This window comes from Acomys minous (assembly GCF_964271855.1).
Source record: "Acomys minous genome assembly, chromosome: 17".
NCBI lineage: Eukaryota > Metazoa > Chordata > Mammalia > Rodentia > Muridae > Acomys > Acomys minous.
Window position 1 is genome coordinate 22,266,977 of NC_140500.1, and position 10,418 is coordinate 22,277,394.

Genomic DNA, 10,418 nt, shown 5'->3' on the forward strand with positions numbered 1-10,418 from the left:
TTTAAAGTCACCAGCCTTAAGCCTCATCTCTTGGTCCAATTCTATCCTCAGACCCATTCCCTCCTTGGAGATAGAATTCAATGGATGTAAATGACATCAGGTGTCACTAGGTGAATGTGTAGAAGGCAACATGAAATTCCCAACTCTATTAGAGAGCAAGACTCTCCATGAAAGCCATCTGCTCTCTCAGGAGAACCTCTATCCTGATGTGTTGGATGTCCTCAGGGTAAGAGATGCCTCTATTTCCCCTGGGACTCTGCCTGAGCTTTCATCCATGCTGTTTCACCTGAGCATAGGAAAGAGCACAAAAACACTACTGAGACACTGAAACTTACATCCTATATTGTCTTGTTTGTGAGGCCCTTCAGAAGCAAGAACCAGAGGCCTTGAGCTTTCTATAGCAGAACTTATAATTACTTTAAAATTAATTTGTACTGAATATGAAGAGTCATCCTGCATATGACTAACAGAAAGGAAGCACATTTTAAAACGGGTTTCTTTTTTCCACACAAATGATTTTATTCCACCTCACCCCAATCCTTGTCCAGTCCTGTTACATGATTTTGAAAAGTGAGAAAACTGTGATTTAAAGAAATGACTGGTAGACACACCCAACGTTAACTATCTAAGCTCTGGTGGCTTTGTTCACTGTGACTAGTTGCCTCCAAGGATAACAGTGACACTTGATTGAAGAGCAGTTACCGCACTTCAGTAAAATGCATTGACTTCACACTTTTGAATCTCTATTTCTACGTGGTTCATCTCATACAAGTCACAATAAATTCCTGTTCCTTAAGAAGGAAGTCATTTAAAGAATTTCATTCTTGAATGGTCACCTATCACAGTAGGATCACATAGCATTTGGGAGGAAATACATTGGCCATTAAGCTAGCTCTGGAGGGCACAACTGAAAGAATTTCCACAGCCACCATGGTTTTGCCTTTGGAGCTCAGATAAGTGGGAATGAAAGAAAGTCACACACTGCAGAAACCCAGCATGCTGAACATGATTGCTTTTACCTCATTGAAGCTGTCAGGTAGCCTCCTTGTTGGAAAAGCAATAAGCAAGCTCAGCATTGCCAGAAAGCCCCCGTACCCCAGAACACAATAGAAGGCAGGGGTGGACCCTTCGTTACACCAGGGGGTGATTGGTCCACAGTCTGACTGCCTGTCAGTGTCAAGGAAAGGGGGGAAATATTCCCACACAGACTGCGGAGATGCACATCTGAATGATGGAACCGCTGCAGGCTGTAGCTTTTGAGAGTCAGGTCACCATCCACGTTTGTAATGTGATTCCTGGTTTGATAGCTTTGAAGGCCACAGCCTCAATGGTGGTCTTTGCTAAGGCAGCAGAAACAACAGAAACAGAAAACACAACCCCAAAAGTCATTTGTCTCAAGACACAGGCGCCTGTTCTATGTTGGTGAATGAATATCAATGAGGAAGATAAACAGAGCATTAGAGAAATGAGGAGACTTTAACTGATATTTCTGTTATTTGCTCTGGCAATGGGTGAGTTTCAACATCAGATAAGTAAACGTAAAATCAGAGACAAGAGGCAAGTAAACTAGTGGCTGTGGAGACCAAAACAGCTCTGAGTTTCTTCTTGGAACAAAAATGTCATAATTTTAGGGAGACACTGATTTCTCTGCTTATTTGATACTGATCTTCAGGACACTTGATGCATCCATCCATATCTGAAAGGGAGACATTGACTTATTATGTTCCACCAGTCACTTCCCAAACGTATGTATGGGAAGTCTGTCTTGAGCAGAACCATTGTTGAATTCTGAAGAAAAGGTCCCTGGTTACAGTCATGGAACCATAGTATTGGAAGGCAATAGATGAATAAGTCAATTTTTTCTTTCATGATAGGAAAATAAATATACACGTGAATCCATAATGTATACAGAAAGTGAGTGGAATTAAAGAATATGAGAGAGCCATCAATCTGGAAATGATGTTGAGGGGGAAATCAGACAATATGAGTTCATTTAATGCTGCTGCTATGCATATAGGTATAGGCCCATCTACCAGAATGTGGGCAGCCTATAGGGACCACATATCTGAAGAAAATTGGCTCCTCCTCAGCCTCCCTGGGGGCTGTATCCCTGAGGGCTCTTTTCCCTGGGGGCTGTATCCCTGGTATTGTCTTAGCTATTCAGGTTTTTTTTTCATATGAAGTTGAGAATTGTTATTTCAAGACCTGTAAAGAATTGTGTTGGCATTTTGATGAGAATTGCATTGAATATGTAGATGTCCATTTTTACTATGCTAATCCTACCTATCCATGACCATGGGATATCTTTCCATATTCTGATATTTTCTTCAATTTTTTTCTTAAGAGACTTGAATTTTTTTTTATACAAGTCTTTCACTTGCTTGGTCAGAGTTACACCAAGAAACTGTTTTGTGTGTGTGTGTGTGTGTGTGTGTGTGTGTGTGTGTGTGTGTGTGTGTGTTTGTGTGTGTTTTGTATGTGTGTGGCTATTGTAAAGGGTGTTGTTTCCCTAATTTCTTTCTTAGCCTGTTTGTCTTTTGTACAACGGAGGGCTACTGATTTTTAGGAAAAACCTTCCTGAACAGAACACCAACAGCCCAGGCTCTAAGATCAACAATTCATGAATGGGACCTCATGAAACTGAAAAGCCTCTGTAAGGCAAAAGACAATGTCAACAGAACAAAATTACAGCCTACAGACTGGGAAATAGCTTCACCAACCCTTCATCTAACAGAGGGATAATATCCAAAATATATAAAGAACTCAAGAAATTTAACATCAGCAAACCAAGTAATCCAATTAAAAATGGGGTACAGAGCTAAAGAGAGGATTCTCAACAGAGCAATATGGAATGGCTGAGAAACACTTAAATAAATGCTCAGAATCCTTAGTTACCACAGAAATGCAAATCAAAATGACTCCGAGATTCCATCTGACACCTATCAGAATGGCTAAGATAAAAAACTCAAGTGACAGCACATGCTGGCGAGGATGTGGAGAAAGGGGGACACTCCTCCATTGCTGGTGTCAGTGAAAACTTGTACAACCACTTTGGAAATCAATATGGCATTTTCTCAGAAAATTGGAAATAGTTCTATCTCAAGACCCAGCTATACCACTCCTGGGCATACACCTGAAAGATGTTCCACCATACAGCAGGGACATCTGCTCAGCTATGTTCATAGCAGGTTTATTGGTAATAGTCAGAATCTGGAAACAACCTAGATGTCCCTCAACCAGAGAACGGATAAAGAAACTATGGTACATTTACACAGTGGGATACTACTCAGCTATCAAAAAACAACATCGAGGCCAGGGTTGCAGTGTTGCAGAATCTGATGTACCATCCAAAGATCATGCATGGTGAGGCTCTAGATCCTCTGCTCAGATGTAGTTGAAAGGCAGCAAAGTCTCCTTGTGGGTCTCATAATATGAGGAGTGGGGGCTGCCTCAGACGTGGACTCTGGTGCCCACTCGTTGACCATTTCTTCCCTGTGGGTGGCCTTGCCAGTCTACAGAGGAAAAGGATACAGGCGGTTGAGATGAGACTTGATAGACTGATGGCAGATGATAGGGGAGGAGAGCTCCTCCTTTCTGAGGACTAGTGGAGGGGGGATGAGGGAGCAAGGGTGGGACCAGGAGGAAAAGAGGGAGGGGGATACAATCAGGATGTAAAATTAAAAAATTTAAAAACCTTTCCTGTTCTGAGGGGGAAAAGAGGGTGGGTGTGAGGAAACAGAAAGCTTTATTTCTGCTAGTAGAGTGCAAACTGACAGAGTTGATGTGGAAATCAGCATGGGATTTCACAGACACTAAGAATAGATCAATCACAGGACTCAGCTCTCCTACTCCTGGGTGTAGACACTCAGGCTCGGGAAATGCACAGGAATCTTTTGTTGTTGCTTTTGCTCTCTACACTATTCACAGTAACCAAGAAACCAAAACAAACTAGATGTGAACAAATATGAATGGAGAGAAACAGAAACATAGTACATATGCACAACAGAATTATATTTAGTCACAAGGAATAAAGACATTTGGAGGAAGATGGATGGAACTGAAAATATCATAATAGATAAAAATAAACCAGACCCAGAAGGATGTATATTTTGTTTCCCCTTAACTGTGGGACCTGGACTTGTGTGTGTGTGTGTGTGTGTGTGTGTGTGTGTGTGTGTGTGTGTGTGTGAGAGAGAGAGAGAGAGAGAGAGAGAGAGAGAGAGAGAGAGAGAGAGAGAGAGAGAGAGAGACGGGGGCGGGGGGAGAAAAAACTAGAAAGGGAACCACTAGAGTGGAAAAAGAGATCCTAAGGCAAGGTACATGAAAGGAACAGTAACGTAAATGCTGAAAGGTCTTTGTGCAGAGTGGAGGAGCAAGGCAGGAAGGAGGGTGTGAGGGAGTTTCAGGGAGCACACAGTAAGAATAAAGCATATATGAATGACCCATAATGAAACCCATGCATCATATGCCGACAAAAATAATTCTAGAGGTGCCAAGTTCAAGTCCAAGCAACTATGTCAGGTGGTTCATGATCACCTCTAACTCCAGCTCAGGGCACCGCACTCATAGCTAGGCATGTTCTCTCTCTCCCTCCATACAATATTAAAAATAATAAAAAATAATCCAAATTAAAATAGTACACTGATCAATAAGAAGATACACAAGTAAAACCAAAAGAAACACCTAAGGCAGCAAATATACAATCTATAACACAGAGCCAAGAGAAATGTAAAAACCCAAAGCAGTGTGACTACCTCCAAAATCATAACTCCTTAACTATTGAATTAAATGATACTGAATTGGATAAAATGTCAGGTGAACAATTCAAAAGTTTACTAGTAAAACTATCAACAAAAGCTAGAGTGCTCACTTTTGCCATTTATTTTTGAAATCCCGGGAAAATCAATATAGTAAGAAACACATACAAACAGGATATATATGTATGTTCGCATATGATATGTTTACGTCTGAGTGTCTTCTTGTGGGCTCTTTGTGGAAGTTAAAATTTGAAAACTCTCAGACCTGATATATATTTTCATCAAAGTAACAGATCACAAAATGAACATCCCAAAACTAGTAGCTTTGTATATATCAGTAGTGAACTTGAAGAGGAAGAAATCATGGGAGTAATCTCATGTGCAATAAATAAATTAAAGCACCTAGGAGTAAATCTAACCAAAGAGGTGGAAGACTTTAAAGACTTTGAAGAGGATGCTAGAAGACAGAAGAAAGTTGGACACACACACAGATTGGCTGATTTAATATTACAAATACGCCAAAATGATGTATTACTAAGCATAACTCTCATCAGCCTTCCCCTGACATTCTTCACAATAATAGAGAAAGCAATTCTAAAGTTCACATGGAAGCACATCTGGACCCCATGCACATCTGGACCCCAACTGGACAAGGCCACACTAAATAGAGCGGGTAATCGTACATGTAATCCGACACCAGATCCCAAATTATACTACTGAGCCATAGTGACAAACAAGAGCATGGGGTTGACATAAAATTAACCTTTAGACAAATGAAAAAGAAGTCTCATAAATAGACTCGCATAGCTATAATCAAACACATACGTTTTGCAGAAAAGACAGTTGCTCCCACAGATTGCTAGGGAAACCGAATATCTACCCACATGTAGAAAGATTATGGTAGAGCTGCATCCCCACCCTGGCTCAGAGATACGTCAAAATATCAGCAGGAGTGAGGACCTTCTGAAAGGACCCTGACAGCTCAGCAAATCATTGCAGCACTGATCAGTGGGACCGCACGGAGCTTAAAAGCAGCACAGCAAAGGGAAAGACCCCATGGCGGGAAAGCAGAATGGGGGAGGGGTGGGTTTGATAGATCAGGGACCAGAGAGAGGCGAGGTGGAGGACTATGATAAAAATGAGCAAAGTGCAATTATATATGTAGTTCTTATAATACAAATATGTATTTATTATAAATAAAATAATAGGCATATGTCCAGAGTAGAATATTTAAAAGAAAAATAAGCTCACTCATAAAAAATAAAAATCTAGTCAGGCCTGCATGTCTTTAGACCCAGCCTTGGGTAAGCAAATCAGAAGGATCTTTGTGAGGCTATCCTGGACTACATAGGAAGTTCTAGGCCAGCCAAGTCTACATGGAGAGAACCTGTCTCAAAAGTAAAAAATCAAAAATTAAAAATAAAAGTAAATCAATCTGGTAGCCTAATGCAGTTGATAGATACTTTAAGTTGCTTCACTGATGATAGGGTCAAGCAACAAAGACTGGATCACTGTTGTTGGCAAACAAATGTATTTTTTTCTATTTTATTTTATTAATTTTTTATTAATTTATTCTTGTTACATCTCAATGGTTATCCCATCCCTTGTATCCTCCCATTCTTCCCTCCCTTCCATTTTCCCCTTATTCCCCTCCCCTATGACTGTTCCTGAGGGGGATTTCCTTATTTCTAAGCAGCCATTTTCATGTTCATTACTAGCTAAAAAGCATTTGTATTAGACATGCTCTGCTCCACTGTTTATAAGAAGTCGACTAGGGAGAGGAATAGTGGGGAGGAGAGAGGGAGGGTGGGACCAGGAGGAAACGAGGAAGGGGGCTATGATGGAATGTAAAGTGAATAAATTTTCAAAACTAAATTTAAAATTTAAAAAGAAGCCATTACTGCAGACTGATCAACAAAAATATTTTAAAACAAGGACAAAAATTAAAACTTTCTTCCAAACCGAGGAATGTTATGAACAGCTCAAACATCGAGCTAGCATAGGCCTGGTGGTGATCAATGTAAAAAATAGATATTATATGGCAATCTAAGCTAATATTACAGTAAAAATAATCAAGCATATGCTCACAGGAGTTACAGTAAAAATACTTGAGTAGAATTATTATAGTCCTCAGGCTTTGTGATGCCCTAAAACTGCATAGGATAAAAACCCTGTGTATTAGCCCTGTGTAAATGGCAAAGCAAAATTTCTTGAAGTGGTAAGATTACAGGTTGTCATGATATATTATATATTAAAACTTTTAAATTAAAATTTATTATCCAAACATGATTTTATCTTATCAATAAATTATACTTTACAATTACAAATGATAACTAAATAGTAAATTATTAAGCAGCCCGATACCTCATCAATAAACAGTAACATTTATTTACAGTAACAGTAGCATTTATTACTATGTTACTATGTTTAACCTAAGGAGCCAGGATTCTTTGCTTACTTGTGGAACATGATAAAGAGGCAGGACTCTGGATGTCTGAGTTGATATTGCTGTTGAAATGCCTCCTATCACAGCCACCAGCTTTTCTCTCTTCTTGGGCCTGCAGTTAGGAATTGGGGGACGGGGGCTCTCTCCGTAGAGTCTTAGAACTCTTCTTGGCTTGCATCTGAATGGAGACACTGAAGAAGTATAATTCCAGGGACATATTGAAGAGAATATTTGGGTCCTTGTTGATTTTTTTTTTTTTTTGGCAAAAACCCTTGCCAACATGTGCTGATAACGTTTAGTGAGATCCCTAGGAGGAGAAATTGGAATGACAATTTTCTGTGTTCTTTTTCAAACTTTAAATTTTTAATTAAAATATAATTATACCATTTACCTCTTTCCTTTTTTTTTTATCCTCAAACCCCTCCCATGATTTTCCTCTTGCTTCCTCTCAAATTCTAGATTTGTATTTCTAAAAATATAAGTCATATAAAGGATATATATGATAACCCAAGAAACAAGCAGGGTGTTCTATATTAAAAAAATATGGGGGAATTGGCCTAAAGGAAAAACAAGATACATAGTACGACTCATTATTAAATTCAAAATTTTTGTTTAAAAATTATTTTGAGACAAAGACTCATTATTTAGCCCTGGCTGTCCTGAAACTCACTGTGTGAACTAGGCTAACCTCAAACTCATAGATATCCACCTGCTTCTGCCTCTCATGTTATGGGATTAAAAAGTTTGCAACACCACACTTTCTTTTTCTTTTTTAAGCTTATTTATTTTTACATTGATTATGGCCCCCTCCCTCATTTCCTCTCAGTCCCATCCTCCTTCCCTCTTTTCATGAGCCCCCTCCCCCGGTCATTAGAAAGGAAGAGCCCTTCTCCCCTGTCATCTGACCCCACCTTATCAAGCCTCATCTGGACTGCCCGCATCTTCTTCCCCTGTGGCCTGGCTCACCCCACCAGGGGAAAGTGACAGAATCCATGTCAGAGTCAGCCCCTGCTCCCCTTACTGGGGGGACCCACATGAAGCCTGAGCTGCCCATTGGCTACATCCATGTAGGGAATCCCACCCAGGTCTAGTCCACTCATGGTCCTTAGTTGGTGTTTCATCTTCACAAGTCCCTTTGGACCCTGATTAGCATGCTCTGTTATTCTTCCTGTAGAGCTCCTGTCACCTTGAGGTCCCCCTCCCATCCCCCAACTTTCCCACAAGACTCCCTATGCTTCATCCAGTGTTTGGCTGAGTCTTTGCATCTGTTTGGTCCTACTGCTGGGTGTAGCCTCTCAGGGCAGCTACGCTAGGCTCCTGTCTTTGAGCATAGCATGGTATCATTAGTAGTGTCAGGGGTTAGTTCCCTCCCATGCTGTAGGTCTCAGGTTGGGCCAGGCTAGATAATCCCTTTATCTCTGCCTATCTTTATCCCTGCACATCTTGTGCGCAGGGTAAGTTCTGGGTCAAAGTTTTTGTGGGTCAGTTGGTGCTCTCTTCTGTGGAGGGACTGCAGGCTTTGTCCCAGGTGAAAGCAGTCTTGGCAGGCTTTGCCCCTCTGCAGGCTCTCTCCCAGGTGAAAGCAGTTTTGGCTGGCTACTCTCTGAAATTAATCTTGAGATAGACTGGGTGGAGCCATCCTGGGCCTGGAATTCAGGAATTGGAGACTCTGCTTGGATTATCGTGTTTCTAATCGAACCTCGATAGGGGGAGAAGACCGGCCCTTGCGCGAGATAGACAGACACAGGCAGAGAGCCCGAGAGGAGGCGGCAGGTTCAGACCCAGCTTGAGCACACATGGATCGGTGAAAGGATCAGCGCACAGGCCTGACCATTGCACAGGGCAGAGACACCTAGGGACATGTCCCGTGGAACAGATACCGGAAGGTTCACTCTTGTTTCCCTATAACCTTTTTTCCCTCTTGTCTAAGATAGTTGGGTTGTATAATAAAGTTTAATTGTTAAGCAACAGAACCAACACTCTTCCCTCTGCCAGGAGTCCTGCCTTGTTAGAGGATGTCCCCTTCAGTTTCTATGACTCCATGATACTAGGAATCTCAGCTAGAGTCACCCCCACATTCTCCCAAGTTCACCCTGTCGTATGTCTCCTGCTTGCCATAGAGATGCCTCTGCCCATCGTTCCTCCTCTTTCTGCAGGCCCACTGTCCTCCTGTCCCCACTATCTCTAGGTTTGATCTCTACTCTTATTTCTCTCTGCATTCCATATCCTACCCTGTTCCCTCTCTTCAACTACTTCCACTGTCTATTTTCCCCTTTTGAGTGAGATTTATACATCCTCCTTTGTGTCCTCCTTGTTACTTATATTCTTTGGGTCTGTGAGTTGTAGTTGGCTTATCCTGTACTATATGGCTAAAATTGGCTTATAAGTGAGTATATACCCTGTATGTCTTCCTGGGTCTATGTTACCTCACTCAAGATGATCTTTTCTAGTTACATCCAATTGTCTGCAAATTGCATGATTTCTTTGTATATAATAGCTGAGTAGTATTCCATTGTGTAAATGTACCACATTAAAAAAAATCTATTCTTTGGTTCAGGAACATCTAAGTTGTTTCCAGATTCTGGCTATTACAGATAAAGCTTCTAAGAACACAGTTGAGCAAATGTCCTTGTTGAGGGTGGAACATCATTTAGGTATATACCCAGGATTGGTATAGCTGGTCCTTGAGGTAGAACTATTCCCAATTTTCTGAGAAACCATGAGACTGATTTCCAAAATGGTTTTAAAAGTTTTCACTCCCACCAGAAATTGAGGAGTGTTCCCCTTTCTCTACATCCTCGCCAGCATGTGCTGTCACTTGAGTTTTTGATCTTAGCCATTCTGACAGGTGTGAGATGGAATCTCAGAGTTGTTTTTATTAGCATTTCTCTGATGATTAAGGATGTTGAGCATTCTTTTAAGTGTTTCTCAGTCATTAGATATTTCTCTGTTGAGAATTCTCAGTTTAGCTCTGTACCCCATTTTTTAATTGAATCATTTGGTTTGTTGGTGTTAAATGTATTAATATATATGTGCCCTCTATTGGATGTAGAGTTGATGAAGATCTTTTCCCAGTCTGTAGGCTGTCATTTTGTTCTGTTGACAGTGTTCTCTACCTTACAGGAGCTTTTCAGTTTCATGAGGTCCCATTTAATAATTGTTGATCTTAGAGCCAGAACTGTTGGTGTTCTATTCAGGAAGTTGTCTCCTGGGCC

At 40.9% G+C, this 10,418-nt stretch overlaps 1 pseudogene across 1 annotated transcript; it reads right to left on the reverse strand.

Moving 5' to 3' along the window:
* Positions 1-804: 804 nt before the first annotated feature.
* Positions 805-1,694, reverse strand: LOC311588373 (vomeronasal type-2 receptor 26-like; annotated as a pseudogene). The gene has a single exon. The product of its transcript is annotated as a vomeronasal type-2 receptor 26-like (transcript).
* Positions 1,695-10,418: the final 8,724 nt, after the last annotated feature.